Genomic DNA, 22,426 nt, shown 5'->3' on the forward strand with positions numbered 1-22,426 from the left:
TCTGGTTACCTGCGCAGGTGTTTGCTGATTAGAAACATTTTAATGCAAAGTGGCGGAGAGGCGTTAAACCAGCTCTACACACCGGTACCTTCAACACTATTTGTGCTGTTTTAAGTAAATTACTCCTGCTCACATTTTCTAACACACGTTTACAAAACTTTTAGTTAAATTTTAGTTTAGTTTAATATAACATTACAGAACTTTTGTTATTGTGTTGCTATACCTAAATGGAATACTCAAGACTTGAATTTATTTGGACGTATTAAATGAAAACACTGGCCTGGTGATATTATTGATTGATATTAAAAGCAGAATATTATGTTTTTCCTAATTTTTATGATTCATGTGTTCATTTATAGACAACAACTGCTCCAACATTGTTAGTTACTCATCTGCTAACACAAACATTTGATTATCCCTATGAGCTCTATTACAAATGTGTCTGAATTGTGTGCAAACTGTATTTTGTAGGGCTGCATGTCATGTGATTCATTTGTGCAGTTGTGTACTGGCCGGACTAAGCAGTACTACATAGCGTCACAGTTCTTCTGGGTGGAGTTTGCATGTTCTCCCAGAGGACCCAAAGCTTAGGTTACTTTGGTTTGCTCGTCTCTACTCTGTATGTTGCCCTGGCAATGGACTGGTGTGTTCACTTCAACATTAGATAGATGCACTCATTAAGTTCACAATTCGGTATATTGTCTCAAGTGTAAAGCAGGCATTGGCAACTGGTGGTCAGGGGGCCACATGTGGCCTTCAGTGTAAATTTGCACGGCCCCTCAAAGTGAATGCACTCCAAAAACACACAAAATGACAGGAAATGAACCCATATGGCAATAATAATACACAATAATGACACTAAAAACACACAAAGTGACAAATACACAAAAATCGACAACACAAATATAGAAAATGACAAAAAAAAAAAAAAAAAAAGAACACACACGGCAATGACATTAAAACACAAAAAAATGACAAACAAATACACAAAATGTAAATAAATTTAAAAAAAAAAAGGCTATTGTTAATGGTCCGGACCCAGACTTTGGACAAACCTGACTATAGTTTCGGCACTTCCTATGCGCATGCGTCTGCCTGCGCAGTAAGCCAAACGCCGGTAGTTCCGTCACTGCCGAACCCGTGTCCTTCTAGCTATAGTTCCGTCAGTTTTCTTTTAGCCCTATCCCTATCCTTAACCCAGGAAATACCCTAAAATGTTTCTTTTTTTCTTGTATGTATTTTTAAAGGTGGAGTTTGACGTGTTAAATATGTTGAAGTGAAAAAAGTGGGATTCGAACCCACACCGAATTCGAACCCACACCAGCGGAAGGAAAAATCCTGGAGTATAGCGCCGTAGACCACTTGACCATCCTGACACGGTGGAAATACAGGCACATTACGCTTATGTAGAAAAGGTCCAGCAGTGACGGAACTGTGCATGTGCACAGGAAGTATAGTCAGGTTTGTCTGAGTTCCGGGTCCGGAACTATAGACACTTTGGGAAGAAAATACGCAAAACAACAACAAAAATGCACAAAATGACTCCGCTAATACGCAAACCATTTGTTCTTTCCTAAATGTATGCTCACATCTGTCATTGTTCTGAATGCTGTAATCTGTGTCAGAAAAGGTTAGTGTTTAAAATGAAAACACAATGTGTGTAAAATGGAGAAGAAATGAGGCTAACGCTGGAATAGGCCAAACAGGATACGTAATGCACAAGATAATTGATGTTGTGTGGAAATCACAGCGTCTTGCTCCCAAAATATGCACGTAAAGTTGTCCCACATTGTTTAAATAAACTTTTTCTGTTTCTGTTTGTCTCTAGATGGAATCGGCACACCCAGGAACTTCATAAAGAAAGACAAGGAGGAAGACGTATTTCTTCACAAAGTGGCAGGTTGGACTTTTAACCTCTTAAAAGAGCACTGAGTACAAACTTTACTTAATAAGTAGTTGTTTTTTTAGTTTCGTAATATTTTACCTAAACCGCAAGTGAGGCCGCAGCCGTCATCGCTGAAACATTTAAGTGGAAAAATGCTGCTAGTGCAGTCAGACCCTCAGGACTGCATCTCCTCTTCTGTTTTCAACAGCAAGGAGACGCATGACACATTTTGGGGGTGACTGCAGTTTTTCCAGAATGATCTAATCTGTTTGATTCTCTGCACTAAAGTACAGAACAGGTGTCGGCTCAGAGGGAAAGGCGTCAAACAGCCTGCTGTGTTTTTCATGTGTTGGTTATAGAAATGTGATGTGGCCCCCGGGTCACGCAGAGATGTAGTTTTAAGACGTGTCAAGCAGAACTACAAAAAAGTGTCAACGCATGGAGATGTTTGTGTGAGACTGCACGGGTATCAGATTATTCTCGTCATCACAAATGTGAAAAACAGGTTCATGCTAAGCATCTTGATACACTACCGGCGATACGATACATTAGCGATACATTGAATCCCATGGTGGTAAGATGGGTGTTAGCGATACATTGAATCCCATGGTGGTAAGATGGGTGTTAGCGATACATTGAATCCCATGGTGGTAAGATGGGTGTTAGCGATACATTGAATCCCATGGTGATAAGATGCGATACGATTCACCCTGTTCCCGATTCGATACGATTCGATATTAATTTGATGGCGATTCAATACTACACAATGCGATACAATGTGATTTTGTGTGATACGATGCAAGTCAACATGATGCAAATAAATTATAACAAAAATGTAAATAGAAAACAAGAAGCTGCAATTCAGTATAGAACTAGAGGCAGAGGATTTACTGATTTCCTTATAAGCAGCAAATTTAACAAGAAAAAGTGCACATTTTGCTCTACTAGTACTATGCATCACATTATGCAACTTCTTTGTGGCCTCTTAAAAAACACAACAAAACAATAGTCCTCTTCACCAGTAGCGTTGGGCTTTAGAACCAGCTTTAATATAAATAAAAATATAAAAAAAATATAAAGAACAGGAATGGGTTTTCTCACATTTGGAACATGTTTATCACACTGTCACAACTTAAACAGTAAACAGTGAGACAGCGTCACTCTCAAAAGGTGACTTAAGGTGACACTTTCAATAGTCCAGCGTCCATATTCCTGTCTGCCTGTGCCACAGATATTAATACGAACTCTTCAGTAGGTATTAGGCTAATACAGAAAGAAATTGACATTTAAAATAATAACAATTAGGTCTTGCAAAGAAAGATAAAAACTATCCTTTAACAGTCACAGGTGCTGGAAAACAGACCCTCACTGAGTCATATTTAATGTCCATAAGACAAACTAAAAATGGAATAAAATACATTTTTAAAAACAGATCGGGCGTCAGTTATGGCGTAGAGTAGAGGTAGCTGTCAGAGTAACGCCTTGAAAGAAGTAAGGTTTTTCCTCTCTGACACAATGTAAAACATTTGTTTTCATTTAGATTTGGATTTATTTGACTTTACACAGGTGGGAAAGACATGTTTTATCATACATTGCTTGCTTTTGGAATTTAAGGAATTAGAAGCACCTGAAATAAGCAAGAGGATGAATTAATGCCTCTGGAGCTCTGGGTTGTAACAGTGAGACAGAGAAACTGCAGCGATATAGTCCTCATTGCTGTCAGTGTTTTTAGGTAACCCAAGGCAGGGAATGGTGTTGGTTAGAACACACACAACTTCTTACAATCTATTGTGTTTGGAGGTCCGGTACAAATGGCATTATTGTAACATCGCTACACAGACAGACTCATTGTTGGAGATTTTAGGAAAAACTTCCTGATTGGACTAAAACCTCTTAATATATATGAATATATATAGACCATCTGAAGCAGAAGACTCAAAAAAAAAAAAAAAAAAAACGTCAGTGAAGAAGAATGATGGTCCACCAGAGATTTACTAAAGAGCGGTGACAGATCCAAGAACTAGACACACATCACTTGAAGGAAAGACATTCGCTGGGTTTCATTACAGATTTTGGAAAAATAAAAGCGATATTTCTAAATGTTGACAAAGTATAATTGCGCTTTGAATGTGTTTACATTGAACATTGTTTTGGGCTGGAGCCTCGTAACTCTCTTGGAATCTCATCCTGCGAGAATTCGCTGCAGGAAGACGGACGCTCAGAACCTCCTCATAACACTCCGTATTTTTTTGTTGTTTCACGTCTAATGTGGGATTAATGATAAGAAATGCCTTGGTCTCCTCTTCTGTTTACACGTACTGCGTCATGTTTTCTCAGAGAGAAGTGGTCATGTGACAATGTACGTCACGTTCTATGACGTGTAAAAGTGTTTCCATAGCACTTTTGCGACACATTTCAATATCAAAACATCGGAAATTCCGCTTCGTAATAGCGTAAAAACTTTTTTGCGTTATTTGAGTGTTTTTTTCAAAATTCAGGTGTTTCCATGACCAGATTTTATTGCGCTATTTCGATTTTGCACATTTCCAAGGGTAATGGAAAAGTGTTTTGCTGACTTATTATTCATGATCTCATCATAATTGTATATTTCTGACTTATAGGCACTTTTTTTTTGTTGTTTTCTCCTCTTTTACTTCAGCGCAGGAAAATGCACTTCTATTGAGTTGCAAGCATTTACTTGTTCAACATGTTTAAGAAAGCGTCTCCATTGTGTAACACGCCTGTGTGATCACACTGTGTAGGATTACAATGCATGACCCCCTGAGTGAAAAACTGGCTCATGCTGTGCCAGGCTCTGCTGACTGTATGCTAACCAATGCAGCGCTCTGTACCCTGGTTGTGTGTGCGTGTTTGTACGTGCGCGCGTGTGTGTGTGTATGTGGGTGGAAAAACCCAGTGAGGTCACAGCCGCGACAGCAGGGTCCAGTTACATACGTGTTGTCCAGGCAGGACAACTGACACTGGTCCTTGTTCTTTTTTCCTCGTCTCTAATCTGTAAGCCTTACAACAATGCCAAACACAAACTCACTCACACACATGCACGCACGCCCCGACAACACTACTTTTGTTCAAACACCCAGGTGAACGCTCACTTCTTAATTTTTGTTTCCTTGTTGATTGGACGGCAGGGGTGTGTGCCAGATGTGTCTCACACTTGAAACCACCATTTTCAAAGCCTTTACAGCTCAAACAGCCCTTTAAACTCCACAGTCTGCTATAAAAGACCCACAGACTAAAGGGATTATCTCCCATTAACACTGCAGTTTCCTATTTCTACAAAAGTAGACTTTACCATTAAAATACGCTTTTAAAAAAACAGTAATGGTGACAATAATTTTCTCAACATATAAAGACACAGTGTAAGCCTCACAGATAAAGAAAAAATGAAGATAATTTGCTAACAAATAAGGATGCACCACAGATTGATCGGCCGGCCGATTTCCCTTATTTTGAGGCCGATCTTTGCATATGAAACAGATCATTTTTTTTTACCTCCGTAAAGGTCTTAAAGACAGTCATAAAGTTAGCCACTGTCCCCTTCTGCAGTGAGATGACTGACAGGCCCCGCCCACCAGGTCATGTGTGCATGTGTGCACGTGCCTGCTACATAGGATAACAACAATACCTGGAGCACCGTCAAGCATACATGTCCGCTGTGCGCGTTTAGATGCAGTGTAAAGAGCAAAGCTACTACGAGGAAATGATGTAGTTCATGGCTTTGGATATGAAGAAAAAGTGTGAGAACAACTAACCTGTGCCATGTTCATTCTGTCATTTTCCTTTGACTTTTGAAAATATTACACATGCTGCTCTTTATTTATTTTTTGTAGAATGTTTGACTTTCAGGAGCTTTTATCCTATAAGCTGTTGGAAGTTAATTATATCTTAATATTTTTACTTTTAAGCATCTACAAAGCTGCTGCATTTGGCCATTTTTTATTTTATTTAAACCTAAAACTCAGGACACTTTATTGGTGGTTGAAGATGTTTTTTTTTACTTTGTCCTATAATTTATTATTTTATCATCTAAGCCAAACCCTGTGATTTTCTTTATTTGTTTAACCAAAATACTGTTGTGCACTTTATTTTTGGCAAAGAGCAGGTCTGCAGTGTAACCTGTTGTACCAGTTTAGTTTGTTTTTAAAATGTGGAAAATGGAAGACTAATGGAACTGATATGATTTAGTGTTTAGCAGTGTTCTAAACTTTTGATTTATATTTGAGATCTGTACAGTTAAACAACAGGTTTGTATTGTTTCATAGATATTGTTCAATGTTTTACAGTAAAATAAGATTGAAACATTAAAAGTGTATGCTCCGTTATGAAATCGGGATTGGCCAAAATCGAAATCGGCAGGTCAGGTTTTTAAAAAATCTGTGATGGTAAAATGGTAAATGGACTTGATTTTATATAGCGCTTTATCACCTCACTGAAGCAGTCTCAAAGCGCTTTACATATCAGCTCATTCACCCATTCACTCTCACATTCACACACCAGTGGGACAGGACTGCCATGCAAGGCGCTAGTCGACCACTGGGAGCAACTTAGGGTTCAGTGTCTTGCCCAAGGACACTTCGACACATAGTCAGGTACTGGGATCGAACCCCCAACCTCTCGATCAGAAGACGACCCACTACCACCTGAGCCACGATCTGCCAGAAAATCGGTGCACGCATACTAACAAATGTTAAAAGTTAAAATTGACACTCGAAAATTTTGCCTCCATCAAAAAACATTGCGTTTGTTGACAAATGGTCATGTGACTTGAACTTTGGCAAAAGTTTCGCACATTGCATGGTGGACTGCGGAGTCACATAGACTAGACAAATATAAAGAAGTGTTTTTACCTCACTCTTATTGCAATTTCATGTGTTTTTTTTGCCCGGCATGGTAGACAGTAGAGCTTTAATCAGGCCAAAAAAAGGAGACTCGACCTGGCCCGAACCCCACAGAATACAGCTTGAGCTTGTCCGACCCGAAAGAAGCCAATGTCTCTTGGGTTTTTTCAACCCAACACTATTCACATCCGTGCGCACGCCTGTAGAATGATCTGAGGAGAGTTTCTTCTCTAACTCAGCTTTATTAACTGGTCACTTGTTCTGCATAAAACTAGAAGCTTGTCACGCGTGACAAGCAGCTACACAGACTGCACGTACCGGTTTACGTCAATGTGGTAACACTGTAACACACTGTAACACTCAGCAACCTGCTCTCTATTTGACAGCACACAGTTCCAGAATGAGTCAGCATCTATTTGTGCGTCTTTCTCACACTAATTGAACCTTGTCACCTGACCTTTCATTTACAGCGCAGTGTCCGAACCCGGGCCGAGTCTGTGATATAACGATCGATATTAAACCAAGAATTAAAGCTCTAGTAGACAACGATTTGTTTTAACGCCATTCATTTACTTAGTTGGTTGTAGTATTTTTGGGTTTTTCCGCGTAAGCTAAAGAATCTGCAACCGCTGTTATTTACAGTATGTGCAAACACTGGAAATGTCACTTTGTCACACTGGACTTCAGTATTTCTCAACATTTTTACAACTTAATACAAAATAATTTATGTATTTAGTCATGTAGTTTGTAATTTAAAAAGAGAAAGCTTTAATTTCTTTTTGCTATGTGTTCTTGTTACACAAGACAAACCAGCCTCATTCAGTCATACTTAAACATGGCATAGAGATGCTACACAGGATAACAACAACACCCAGAGCACGGTCAACCTAGCATGTCCGAGCACTCACCTAAGTAGTAAAATAAAAAAATAAAAAAAATCATTTCCTAATTGCCTCCCAGCACACATTATGATTAATGTCTTTGCCTGTCCTATATGTTTCCCACTCTGTACTGTTATATTGTTTGCCAGATTTTACCTCATGTGCCAGTTAGCACTGCATCACCTAACAGAACTTGCACATTATTTCATTCTGAGCTCCATTATGATCTCATAAAATGATCCGCACCCATAGACGACATTCAAACTCATTGAACTAAAAGTCTATTTAATAATTGTTTGAACTTTTGGAGATTTTAATTGTCTCATGTCTTTGATAACACAGCCTTTTCTAAAAAAAAAACAAAAAAAAAAAACAGAAACCCTTTAAATATAAGAATCTGAATGCACTTATCCTGTGCATTTATGTGTCTGGTCTCTTGTTTTCAGTGGAGCATGAAAGAGAGTAGAGTGAGGCTTCTGAACCGATAACAGCACGAGCACTGCAACAACAGCAGACTAGATCACACACTCTCTTCCTGATTGTGGTTTCCCAAACACTTGGCTCAGCGGATGTTGGTGCTTTGCTTTTTCTGTCCCTGTTTCCTGCTGATGAAGACATTTTCATCCTGATGTTACATTAGAGGTAATGTTTGAATGAACGTATAGATCAGCGATGGGCAACTTTGATCACTGCGGGAGCCACAAAGGTGTTATTGTATCTGATCTGAGGGCCACATTATTACCATTCACATCAGCCTTTAGAATACTGACCAATCTGAGCATTAATACAGGACAAAGTAATTGTTATTTTGTGTATTATTGTTGTCTTTTTTTGTGTATTTTTTCTGTTATTTTGTCGCTGTCCACATGTTGCTCTAGGACTATTGTTGGGCAGCCCCCAAAGTTAACGCAAATTTCTTCAAAAAACATACAAAACTATAGAAAAACACACAAGATAACAATTAGAATACACACAAAATAACTACAAACTACACAATAATAACAGTAAAATATACAAAATAAGTACCAGAGAAACATACATAATGATAACAAAAACACACAAAAAATCCTTTGTTCTTTGCTGTGTTAATGCTTATATAGGTAATTATTCTAAACGCTGACATGATTCTGGTAATGTGGCCCTCAGTTCACGAAATCCCATTTTTGTGGCCCTGTGTGTGGTAAAAGTTGCCCACCTCTGCTCTCCAGTGACTTTGAAGCATGTGATCCCTTTAGAACCAAACAAGCTTCTCAGAAGGAGGCGGCTATTTTTGTCCCACTCAACAAACGGCTGAATTGTCCTGCCTCTAGGTGCGTGAAATCACTTGATATGTTGGAGTAATGTTATATAATACCCTCCGAGGGGGCCCCACAGGTCTCAGTGTGTCTGTCTGCATGGGTGTCTTGTTAATTGTAAGTGTGTATTTCGGGACCTCGGTGCTCACGTCCTGTGATCTGGTGTGCCAGTGTTTGTGGCGTGTCCTGAGGTAACACCGTCCTTAAGGTTTCTTTTGCACGTCAAATCGATTCATGTATGTTTTAACCTTTGAGCTAAAGGCCTCATGCTGTGGTCAGCTGGGTAACTAGTGTATTTTTGGTCCTCAGCCGCAGTCCGTGTCCTTCGGGGGGGTTACCATCACACACACAGACACACACACACAAATGTTTAATCTGGCTAATGATTTATGAAGTCGATGGAATTATGTTTCAGAGGATTTACTTCTGTGGCATCTAGGAGGAGAAGTACTTCAATTTTCACATCATTCCCTCCCACAGCTCCACTCCAGAAGCCTCAGATCTGTAAAAGCACTCTCTGGTCTCTGTTAAAAGGCCTGTGTGAACTCAAACTCAGGATTATTTTTTTTAATTGTTTGGGTTTACCTCAAGTAACTTAACTAAACATGGTTCATTGATATAAACCAATGTTGCTTCATTAAGAAAAGTCTTATCATCACTAGAAGGTGGTTTGTTTAAAAAGATTCCGCCTTGTTTCTGTTCCATAATCTTTCCCTGTTTAGATGACTTTACTGGTTAAACTTTCTAAAACCAATGCAAACATGCTGCTAAATAGGGTTATTAAAGTCAAATACTGTTAATAATTTTACATTTCCACGCTTTAGACGACTTACAGAATCGGGGGGGTTACCCTGAAAATCATGTGTGATTATATTGCTTTTTCAGCCATCCGTTTAACAGGGAAAATACCACGGTAATGCATGCCATGATTCATAATCATTAAAAACCATTAATTACCACCACTCAGCGAATCACCCTCTGCACAAGATCCCACCCAGTCTGGTGATTGGAGCGGTAATGGTTCCGCCGTGATGTGTTCCCATGGTAAAATGTTCATCTTATACACCAACAAGATTTATGTGCTAAATAGATCAGGATCAGCTTGCTTTTTTCTTTTCAGAACTTGAAAATTATTCGACTTTTGATTCATATTAGTTTGTTTGGGCATTTTTTGTATGGTATCAATCAAATTCATGTGATGATAGAATTTGACTGAAGTAACACCAGAGACCCAAATATTCAACACTTAAACTTTCTGAACAATCGTGTTTAAACAAATTATATTCTATATATAGGTGTTTTAACATGGCCTGATCGAAAGCACAATAAGAAGCAATGATTGGTTTCACATTCACTGCACATCACTGAGGTTTCTGAGGCTGACCTCGGATCAGATGACTTGCTGTGGGTACTAATGTAACAAGATCTCCGTGCATCTGGATGCCCTCCTGGCTTTACATTTGACACACTGACTCTGTGTGTGTGTGCGTGTGTGTGTGTTGTTTGGACAGAATCCAGTCCCATTAGCAGCTAGGGGTGGGAGAAATATACGCAGCATTTTATTATTGCAATTATTTCATATATTATCTATTCATATGTTTCCAATAATCATAATAAAATAAATACTGTATAAGGATATTTTAAGGGTTAACTGATGTTTTAAAAGCACTATATAGTTCTTGAGCTGCTTATTTAGATAAAATACACTATATAAATCTATCATTTAGAAAAGCCCGTTTTGTTTATTCTATATATGTTAAAAGCAAGAATGCTGCTACTTTGGCATTTTACCATGCAGAACAGTATCTTCTGCTGGTTTAATAAAAGGTAAAAAAGATAAATGTATCCCCTGTCTAAATGCAATTGCTATCTTTTTAAAAACAATCATTTATCAGAGGTCACGATGAGAAATTGAGACATGCTGCAAAAAAGTGCATCGAGATGCTTCAATTTATAATTGAATCACAGTCCCTATAATCTTACTGAATCAAATCGGGAGGTGTCGAAAAATTCCCACCCCTATTAGCAACTTTAGGCTCTTTTAAAAAGCCTAAACAGAGACTTGAAGGAGAATGTCACAATGCATGTTTATTTATTGCCTGACTGTACCAGGCCTGTCCATCTGGTTGTGTGTGCGTGTGTTTTGAAAGATTGTAGCTCATTCTCAGACACGATTAAACTATTGGTATTTAAAGGGATCAGAGTTTGTCTGACTTGATTGTCTGCTTTGTGTGGGCGGGTGAAAAACTCCTGCAGGTAAAGCACCTCTACAGATGTTGTTGCACTTTTGCAATTAAACTGGTGTCAAAGACAAACTGTGAACGGAGGTTTTTTTGTTTTTTAACCCTGCAAAAATGAATGCTACAAAAGTCCCTTTAGCTTAGCTTGTGTTTAGCTCAGTGACAGAACAGCAGGAAGACTACGTTAAACAAAAAAAAAATTAGTTCTCATTAGTTCTGTCTCTTATTTTGATAACGATTACAGGGTATTTTGATGAAAAGCCAACAGGTTATTGTAAGTTGTGTTTATTTACAGGTAAAGTCCATTGAGGAACAACAACTACAGTGAAACGGTTTTATTAGTTTTGGAAATATCTGAAACACTTTTAAGACTGCTGGTGACAAAATGTTAACTTTTCTATCCTTTTAAATTATTTCTATAATGGTCGCTTGGCTTGTTTTGAACAAATATTCTCTTGAAACTGCCTTCTATTCAGTTTGTACTAAATGCTGTAGCAAATATGTAACTCGTACCAGTAGGAAAATCCAAATCTTTTTAGTCTGGATTTTTCTCTGTTAGTTTCCTTTTAATTTTAGAATTTTTTTTTTTTACTTATTTTTAAACAGACTCCACTAAATACATTTTAATGCAATTGTTTTTTTGTTTTTTTAAATGTTATATACAAAGATGAAAAAACAAGGCAGCGAGCAGCAGTCATTTTAAAAATAGAGACAATTTAATGAAAACTCAAAATCTAAAAATCAATATAACAACAGACAGAGTAAACCTAGTAAATATTTGTTTCCAGCTTATTTTGATGAGTGAATCCATACATTGTCATTGGTCCAAGCTCTTATCCAAAGAAAAACCTTTGGATCTGCCATTCTCTTCTCCCACCATTGTTTTCACAATTTTATGTACCAGGCAGATCAATAGGTTCCCTCCCAGATATTTGCTGAAAGGAAGACCAGTTTATTTGCTTTCCACAATGTTTGACCTTACTCGTGATTCTGGCTTTTTTGGAAGAAAGTGTTTGTTTTTTGTGGTGGCCTGGGATCTATATGTGTGCGCTTGCTTGTGTTTAAGTAGATAAAGAAGAAGATCCTTTAGGATGAGCTGCTGATGAGTGGCTTTATCTGTACTGGGAAATGTGGAGAATGTGTTTGATTGAAGAAGCATCTGAGAGAATGCAGGAAAGTTCTTCGTTTCCGCATTGATCCGTCAGTGATGAGTGCCTGAATACTCAATCGAGCCAAAGTCTTGTATGAATGCTGCATTGCTGCTTCGCTGCTGTTTACTCTTGCACAGCTGTGTTGTAACAGCTGGAAGAAGCAGTGCCTTGCTATAAGGCATTGCCACAGCAGTTGTTGCCATCAGTTGTTTGAGTTGCCACATTCCTGATGTGTGAAACATTCAGCCAAACGACTGGAAACTGGGAGACTAAAGGACTCTTCCTGTGGCATACCAGTTAATGGCTGACAGCCTGAGGATGTCTGTTACCAATCAGGACTCCTGACCTCCTATAATGAGGAATAACAGAAAAACATCATGGAAGACAAGTTGCTGTGGGAAAACGTGTGATCTGAAAGTCTGTCATGAATTGATTTCTATCCAGGCTTTTGATACAATGTCTCTGATATTGCACAATTCTATGTTTTTTTTTTTATGTATACTGAAAGAAAACACGACACCACCTTGTTTGCAACAACCAAGCAGCTTCACGGACAAACAGATTCTTCCTCAGTCAACAAAATCCAAGGCAGTTTTTTTTTTAGCTGTTAGGCTTCCAGGAAAATGTCTTTCACATTTTACAACTGCTATGCAGCATCAGGTTGCTGTAATCTGATACCAGCTTTCTTTGAGGTTTTTGTCAGCGCTGGCCCACTGGAATTAGTGACTGCATAAACTGGGTTCATCTGACAAAAGTACACAGAGTAACACTCAGGGCAAGTTCAATATAAATACACAAAGGTGTTGCACTACATGCTGAGGAGTCAAATTTAAGACAATGAAAAACTAATGCTGATAAAATGAAATTCGCTAATTTCTAGCGTGACATTAACGCAAATGTTTTTTTTTGCGCGATAATCACAGTTCAATATAAATACTCTTTAGCTCTGTTAGCTCTGTATTAGCAGTTAGCTTTCCTGGCTGTAGCTCTCCTGTTCCAGCCCCTCCTCGAACATATGAGACAAGTGATTAATCACAATGGACTACACAAAGTTCCTCCCTGAACAATCCCCCCCCATCAGAAAAGAAGAAATTATATCGGCCTGCATCGAAAATCTCCAATATAAGTGCTCTGATAGAAGCAGCCCATTCCAGACTCCGCTCTGGCACTTGTATTCAACAGCTGAAAATATATTTTTCACTTCAGTTGTTATTTTGCATTTTAAAAGTATAATTTATTTTCATTGGTTTTAAGTTTATTTATTTATGTATTTATTTATTGTAGAATATGCTTCTGTTTAAGGTAAAAACAAATTCTGTAACCCATTAATTGATATACAGTAAATAGACTAGTTTTTTGTAATATCTACTTGTTGCTGCCTATAGTTCTCTGTTTCACTTGATCAAACCTTTTCAACGTTCCACACTACAAAATAAGCAATTAAAGTATGGAGGACTCATGCTGATTTTGGATTTGTATCGGCCAATATTCAAGGTGGCAATATCGGCACAGTATCGGAAGTGAAAGCCCATAATAAACCCAACATAACAATTCCCATACTACACACGAGTCAGTCTGAGTAATGAAGAAGCATCTTGGCTGAAAGGTGAAGTGAAACCTCAAGTCCAGTTTCCTCATTTAAGAAGCTGTATTAATAATCTACCTTTTCATAAAGAAATGAATGATGAATGTTAACACTAAACACTTCTTATCAGTCGGTGGAAACTGGCTAAAAATATGATTATAAAGTGTAGTCAATAGTATCAATAGTTTAAAAAGCCATTGAGAAACAACAACTACAGTGAAACGGTTTTATTAGTTTTGGAAATATCTGAAACACTGTTAAGACTGCTGGTGTCAAAATTTTGACTTTTCTATCCTTTTAAATTATTTCTATAACGGTCACTTGGCTTGTTTTGAACAAATATTCTTTTGAAACTGCCTTCTATTCAGTTTGTACCTTTTCAATCTACCTTTTCATAAAGAAATGAATGATGAATGTTAGCACTAAACACTTTTTATCAGTCGGTGGAAACTGACTAATAATATGATTATAAAGTGCAGTCAATAGTATCAATAGTTTAAAAAGCACCAACTGAATCAAGACCATTTATCTGTGAAACACTTCATGATAACCACATTTAGCTACTTATTATTACTAGGATAAGAGCAGCAATGTAATGTAATTATAAAGATGCTATATGCTACATAATGGGTGGTAACTATGACGGCGTATTAGGGCCACAATAATATAAAAACAAGAAAACATAGTCATCAACATTCCCCGGTCAAATAAACGGTACAAGGGCAATAACTTCAGAATCAACAACTGCGCGTTTCTCATTTTCGAACTCCATCAAGGTATTGATATTCTTAAGCCACACTCTGAATTTGGTTATCCTATCTTAAACAGTTTCTGTGAAAAGCTGTCCCACTTGGACGGATGGACGGAGCTGAAACCTATATCCCCTTTCTACTCTTTGTGGCAGGGGATAAAAAATACTACGGGATTAAAGTCGCAATATTTCAAGAATGAAGTCCGAATTTTATTAGATTAAAGTTGTAGTATTTCAACATCAAAGTTGTGTCTCAGTTTTATGAGAATAAAGCCATATCTTAAAAAACTTGTAATGGTATAGCGCTTAGAATTCCTTTTGAAGTGAACACAACTAACAGCGATAGCCCTTAAATCGACCACTTCCAGCCAGTTCCTCCTCCACAAAAGAGGCTGTTTACTCCCAATCAGTCTGGTTCTTTCATCGGAACAAACTCAAATGTCTGCAAAGTGGCTTTAAAGTCCTTAAACTGATAAGAGCGTGGAGATGATGGGCCAAGAGGCTCAGAGTTTCACCATGTGTGAAACCTAAAGAATGCACCATAACGCACGAGTGACCGCAACACAGACAAGATCCTGTTTGTATTTAAAATTTTAATCTCATAAAATTACAATTTTAGTAAGATACAACTTTATTCTCATGAAATTACAACTTAATTCTCAAAATATTACAACTTTAATCTTGTAGTGCCCAGAGTTTTTATTTTATTTTAATGTGAGCCCAATATGTTGTTGTAGGTAACAGTGGGTTATTCATAAATGTAGAAGTATTAATGCATTTCATCGTGGTTAAAGGGGCCATCGATGCATAATGGCAGCCAAGCCAAATCAATTTGGAGTTGCGGCATTAGACGTAGCTTATCTCCACCCGTAATTGTATCTGTTCATGCTTTGAGTTTCAGCTCAGAAGTAAAGAGATGTATAAATCCAAGCCATTAATATTGTTGTATTCGACACGAGTTTCGTATTTCCATTTCTGTACCACAGTAGCAGCGTCTAAACCAAAACACTGTTATTAGATTTATAATGAACTGACATCAGTTTGATTTAAAGCTAGTTTAGGATTCATAATTACACATGTAAGTAATTTTCCTGTCGGTTTAGTCATATTCTGTCACCAGTTTACCAGGTGTTTCCTCTACAAGTTCCAAAATAGTCAGGAACCAATGTAAAACACGCCAAAAAAAGTTGTTCTGAGGAGGATCCTTCTAAGAGCTGCTGCGTGTGTGGTTTGAGCAGGTCTAAACGCTGCTGTGTCAGAACGGATTGGATTAAAGTGATGTTCTTTCAACATGTGGAGTAACTTTATTGCCTTGTTGAAGGCACTCCAACACAAAAAGAGAAACTTCAGAGTGGAACCATCAACATTGGGATTAGACGAGATAAGTTTTTAGCTTGTTTGCCTTTAACATTAGTCGCTTTAATTTGACATCATCACACTTCTGGCACTTGTGTCATGGATTGATGTTGCCTGTAGACCAAAATCCAAGAGTGTCTTATGGAAATACATAATGTGTGTTTCTTTGTAACAACTCAGGCCTTCCTAACCTTAAAGACAGCAAAACAAAGCTGAAATATTTGCTAATACCACAGCGAAATGGCTCCATGCATCAGATGAATAGCTGTTGACGATGTCGTCAAACTATGCAAGAGCAAAGACTACAAACTCCACTTGAGAGGAGAACTTTAGCCGTGTCTTGAGTGTGTCTGTGTAGTCTGTGCAGCAGAGCAAAGATTGTCCGTCATTTGTCATCTAGGACAGCACACCTGGTGTCTGATCCCTGACAGACTGTGGCATCCACATAATGAATGAGTTGTTCTGAAGTTTCCAGCTCGAGGCGAGTTGCAACACTGAGTCAAAGGAAAGATGACAGAGACGGGCTGAATGTTTACATAGCGCAGCATACGCAGGTTTATGTTGGGCTTGTGTGGCGTTATGTAAATGGGCGTGTTATTGGCATGTTGACCTACAGCACGTGTTTAGATAAGACAACACCCATAAATCTTCAAACTCGAAGACAATAACTCCCTCTAAATATAGATTTTAAATATGCAAATTCATATTTTGATAGCAATGTTTTTTTGTGTGTCACTCCTAAGGTATCATTTGGGTGTTGTTTATTACCTGACTGAAGCAGTCTGGGAATTTGTTACTCATAACTTTGTCACCTAAGCTGTAAAAAGGAACACATTTATTTTACCAGAAATGTGTATTAAACCATTCTACCTTTAAGTTAAGACATTTCATATTTAACAATAAGAGTGTACGTGCAAAGGCTTAACGGGCAGGATTTTATACCTTTTGTTTTCTCCTTGCTTTGTTTGATTTATTTTCATTTAAAAAAAAGATTCTTCTAATTCTTCTTCTTCTTCTCGTGTACACTAGTTAAAATTGATACTCCTTTGTTATTCGTGAACGGATCGGGCTGAAATTTGATAGCTATAATCTATGGATGTGTACGCATAGACACTCGCAGCCTAATTTTTTATTAGTCGATGTCTCATTTATTTGCGTGTCAAATATTACAACGGTTGGTGGTTCCGAATCTTTGGCACATACCAATATATAAATGGGGCCTATTACCCCAACGTGTCACAGGGGCGCCAGGGGGCACCCGGGGCCCCCATTTTTCTAATAACCACTCCTCCATTAGTTCTTGTTTGATTGTGATACAGTTTGGTATGAATACTCTTATGAATGAATATGATGAGATGCTCGGAATCCTTTTTTTTTTTTTTGGGCCCGGGGGCCTATCCCCCATTTTTGGTAATTTCCACATTTATGGGAACATAGTCGTGTGATATACTGTATTGTTTCAAAGGTAATTCAACGTAGATTATGATTATGCCTCGCACAATTCGATTAGGGGCCCACTGCCCTTTTTTTGGCAATTTTCATAAAGCCATTTTCTCATTTATTTGTGAGTCAAATATTACAACAGTTGGTGGTTTTTTTTTTCATTTTTTATTTATTCAGTTCATTTCCGACATGGTTGCAATCACAGAAATTCACTTTATTTATTTATTTATTTTTTTTTTTGTCTTTTTGCATGCCGGAAAGGGCGACGGAAGAAAGCAGTTTGCATATCTAAATCCGTCCCCGAATCATTGACACACACCAATATGTGAATGGGGCCCATTACTCCTTATTTACCACGGAGGCGCTAGGGGGCCCCCGGGGGCCTCATGTTTTTACTCGGTAGAACCAAACGTGTTACGTGCTATTCGGTGCGGAGATGTTCATTTAGAATTGGTTTTAGATTTCAGATGAAAATGTGTTTTAGATATAGTCTAGTCTAAATGTAATTGATTTAAATCCAATTAATTGAACTAGATTTTACGATATGTACCAGATGTTGCTATTGCTTGTGAATGGCTCATTTAAACTAATTTCCTAGCCCTTTCACATTAACACACCCCTCCCTGAATGTTAGCAACCAATTAGATGACATGACTTCTAATTTATGCCTCAAAGAGCTTTTTAATGTTTTATTTTATTATTAACATGTGATATTTGTATTTAATCGTAGGTTAGTGAGAGTCGGGGGGAGGGGGGTATTATAGTACAGTAATAGTATAGTAATGATAATCAAAATTAACACTAATTCAATCACAATTAGTTACCAGTATTTCACACCAAAAACCGATCAAATGCTGAGTAATAGATTGATTTGATTAATATTATAATAGATATTCAATGATTCCTTTTAAAATGGAATAGAAAGATTGAAAGGGCCTCTGATTATGGGTTTCAAATGTTCTCCAATTCAGTTTAATCTTACGAAAAACCTTGAATGACAAAATCACACAACTTTCCTACTTGAAAGATTTTGTGCAAGGTTTGACATCTTTGTTTATCTCATCTAAACTCTTACTCTTGCTACACTTTCAATCACCTGTTTTACTTTTTTTGGGGGGGGAAATACTGTGAAAATGGGTGATAGTCTCCCAAATGGGTCGAAAATAGTAGCTATTTCTGGTTCAGTGAATTTTGCAATGGCAGAAAATTGGAAGCCCTGGATTGATAGATCATGTTTACATTGTGAAATTGCAATTGTCCAAGTGTTACTACAATGATAATAGCTGCCATGTTGTTTGACTTTAGAACGCTATCAGTGCTTTCAGAGTAGTTGTGCTGTCCAGTGTGAGGTAATGAGGTAGTTGTAAGTCAAACATGTTGGATGACTCACAGGGCTGTAAAGAATGGGCTTCTTCCCACAACTTATGATAAGATAAAGTCAATTGAAAAAGTCCCGAGTTAACGAAGCTCACTCCCACTGCGTGTATGTATCATTGAGGTGTGTGTGCTGTCCTCACGTAACACCGCCATGTTTACACTTCATAAAGAGGCATCCTCATTCTTCTCTGGTAGCACACAGACACTCACATACTGTACATAACTTTATGAAGTTGTTGACAGCCACTATTCACATTCTAACAATAGAGTTATAGTGCGTGCATTTGCAAAACAAAGAAATAGTTTGGCATTCACATGCACACCAGCATTCACATGCACACCAGCATTCACATACATACCAGCATTCACATGCACACCAGCATTCACATACGTACCAGCATTCACATGCACACCAGCATTCACATACGTACCAGCATTCACATACGTACCAGCATTCACATACGTACCAGCATTCACATACGTACCAGCATTCACATACGTACCAGCATTCACATGCACACCAGCATTCACATACATACCAGCATTCACATGCACACCAGCATTCACATACATACCAGCATTCACATGCACACCAGCATTCACATGCACACCAGCATTCACATACATACCAGCATTCACATACGTACCAGCATTCACATGCACACCAGCTTTCACATGCACACCAGCTTTCACATGCACACCAGCTTTCACATACATACCAGCATTCACATGCGTACCAGCATTCACATGCACACCAGCATTCACATACACACCAGCATTCACATGCACACCAGCATTCACATGCACACCAGCATTCACATGCACACCAGCTTTCACATACATACCAGCATTCACATGCACACCAGCATTCACATGCACACCAGCATTCACATACACACCAGCATTCACATGCACACCAGCTTTCACATACATACCAGCATTCACATGCACACCAGCATTCACATGCACACCAGCATTCACATACACACCAGGCTGGTTGCAGAAAGGTGGCAGCCTTTAAGGAAAGAAAAAAGAATTGATTGAGTAGTAGTAGGGTGGAAGCCTGAAAAAAAAAGAATGTAAAACTGTGACGCTGATTTTGTTTAATCTATAAATAGATAAAGGCAAATAAAATGTATGTCCAAGAAAAACTTAATGGATAGTGAGCAGTGTTGTCTCATTGTTGGTTGGATCTCAGAACACTCAGGTTTGCAGCGGGGGCCATAAACATGTGATTGTATGTAATTTGAGGGCCACATTATAACCATTTACATCAGCATTTAAAATAATGCCCAAACTAAGCAATAATACAAGACAACAAAAAGTCTGCTTATCTTGTAGTTTTTTATTGTTTGTTTTTTTGTTGCTTTGTGTGTTTTTGGAATCATGTTGTGTATTTCTCCTTAAGTTTTATGTGGTATTAACCATTTTAAGTTATTTGCGTGTACATATGTAGTCATTTTGTGTATTTTTGTTGTCCTTTTGTGTATTTTTTGAAATTTTTGAATGTTTTGTGGAATCATTTTGTGGAATCATTTTGTGTATTTTTTTTTTTTTTTGTCATTTTGTGTGCTCTTGGAGTTACTTTGTTTGTTTAATTTTGGGGACACACAAAAGTAGACCAACAGTAGACAGTTACTGAGGTCTTAGTTTATAACACTTGATGCAATTGTTCTTAGCTTTTACAGAGCAGATAGAATATACAACAATGACATTAAGGAGTGGGATTATTGAATGTGAATCCTTTACTGTAAAGTAATGTGGCTTCAGACGGGCGCTAGTGTTATTGAATCAGGAAGTTTAACATTTCATGAAGGTAGTTTTTTTTTTTTTTTTTTTTTTCATTGAGGGTTACACAGAGGTAAGCTGGCTCTGCAGAGTACAGAGAGAGCGACACGGCACCGAGCACACGTGATCCAGACTATTCATAGAGATCCTGTTGCACAAGGCTCATTTAGCAACAACTTGCATTTTTTTTCCCTTTTTTTTATCAAAGAGGAACCTTTTAAGTGATAATTTGCGTGTCTTTCTTTAACCCCGCTTAAAAACAGCAATTTGTCCAAATTACTTTTTTTGAAAATCAATACCCTCCCATTAATTAGTTGTACAAATCCAAACAGAGTGATCTTTGTTTCAAGTCCTTAAAAAAGTACAGCTGATTTTAATGAGGAGGTGTCACAATAACCTTGTTGTCACGAAGGCTAGAGGAGATTCTGAGAAAGTTGTCGAGTGGTTTAAGTGACAAATCTATGCAGACACAAAATCTATTCCCACACTAGAGTAAGTGGAAGTAGTGAATTAACTGAAGTATTAAGTGTTAAATAGGGCTGGGCGATATGGCCTTTTTTTAACACCTTGATATTGATTTATTATAGCTATATCATGATATACGATATATATCTCAATATTCTGTCCTTGCCTTGAGATGATGTTTTGATGGATACAATCGAACCAGAATGCCATTACTCAATATATATTAAGGTTTCCCCTATTCTAGCATAGCGTACCTGTTAGTTTCTTTATAAAAACAAATTATGTGCATTTGTGCACATTTTAAAAACCTACACCAAAAAGGACAAAAAAAAAAAAAAAAAAAAAAATTTGTGTTCAGAACAACCTAAGAATGTTTGACCAGAGAGACAAGCTTTGATGTAAATTTTCTGTGTTCAAAACAGGGGACGGGACTTAGATAAGCAAACTGCTTCTCTCTGCTCCTTTTTCGGCATGTACAAAGAAAAAAAAATGAATGTAACCATGTCGGAAATAAACTGAATAAATAAATAAATAAATAAATAAAAAAACAACTTCAGCTGACCACAGTGTTGTACAGTCACAATTGTGAATTTACCAGATACAGAATACAGTATATAAACAGTTGCCACTATTAACATGCGCACGCACTCGCACACACACGCGTGCTGTAATGGTCGACTACTGAGGACTGCCTTCTTCCTAATTTGTACTGAGCGCATGGACGGAATTTAATGGTACTGTTACTGTCCCGTCTGAAACGACATAGAAGCAGTGTTTGATCTTCCCCTGCATACAATAAACACGCAGTGTGACAGTAACGAGTTGTTTTAAGTCCTGTTTATAACGTTATCAACACGCGGACACCTTCGGATCTCTACAGCGCGCGCACACACTCCAGGAGGGAGTTGTTTCGTTAGCGCATGTGTATGTTGAGTTTCACTCAGAGGGACAGAGCGGGATAGAGGCGGGGCTGGGTTAAGATACACAGTGAAAGGAGAAAAAAGGCGTACTGGCAGCTCTACGGAAGAAACTTTTAATGTTATGTGAATTATATCGATATTACGATATAGTCCTATGGCAAATCTCTTAAATAAATATATCGATATTTATTAAAAACTCGATATATCTCCCAGCCCTAGTGTAAACCATTGTATATTACAACACTTTTCTTATGTGTAAAGCCTCTGCAGTGGTTTTGGTTACAGCCTAATTTTCTAATGTAGTTATGTGCATTTGTTAAAAGCTAGATGTATAAATATGTATTTACAAAATAGCCAGAGAGGTTGTCAGCAATCACAAAAGTGATTTAATAACAAATCCATCTTTGTATAAACATCTACGATGTGCAAA

General features: G+C 37.8%; 1 protein-coding gene across 4 annotated transcripts in view; it reads left to right on the top strand.

Moving 5' to 3' along the window:
• Positions 1 to 22,426, top strand: part of hdac7a (histone deacetylase 7a) — an 84,930-nt gene that overhangs the window by 27,524 nt on the left and 34,980 nt on the right. For 2 of the 4 annotated variants that reach the window (XM_028452925.1, XM_028452924.1), the window contains exon 2: positions 1,829 to 1,900. The gene's annotated coding sequence lies outside the window, so the exon portion shown is untranslated. Of the gene's footprint in view, positions 1 to 32; positions 85 to 1,828; positions 1,901 to 22,426 lie in introns of those variants that run through there. The other 2 variants (XM_028452927.1, XM_028452926.1) reach the window with 2 other exon arrangements.

Source organism: Gouania willdenowi, chromosome 7, assembly GCF_900634775.1.
Source record: "Gouania willdenowi chromosome 7, fGouWil2.1, whole genome shotgun sequence".
In the NCBI taxonomy this organism is placed as follows: domain Eukaryota; kingdom Metazoa; phylum Chordata; class Actinopteri; order Blenniiformes; family Gobiesocidae; genus Gouania; species Gouania willdenowi.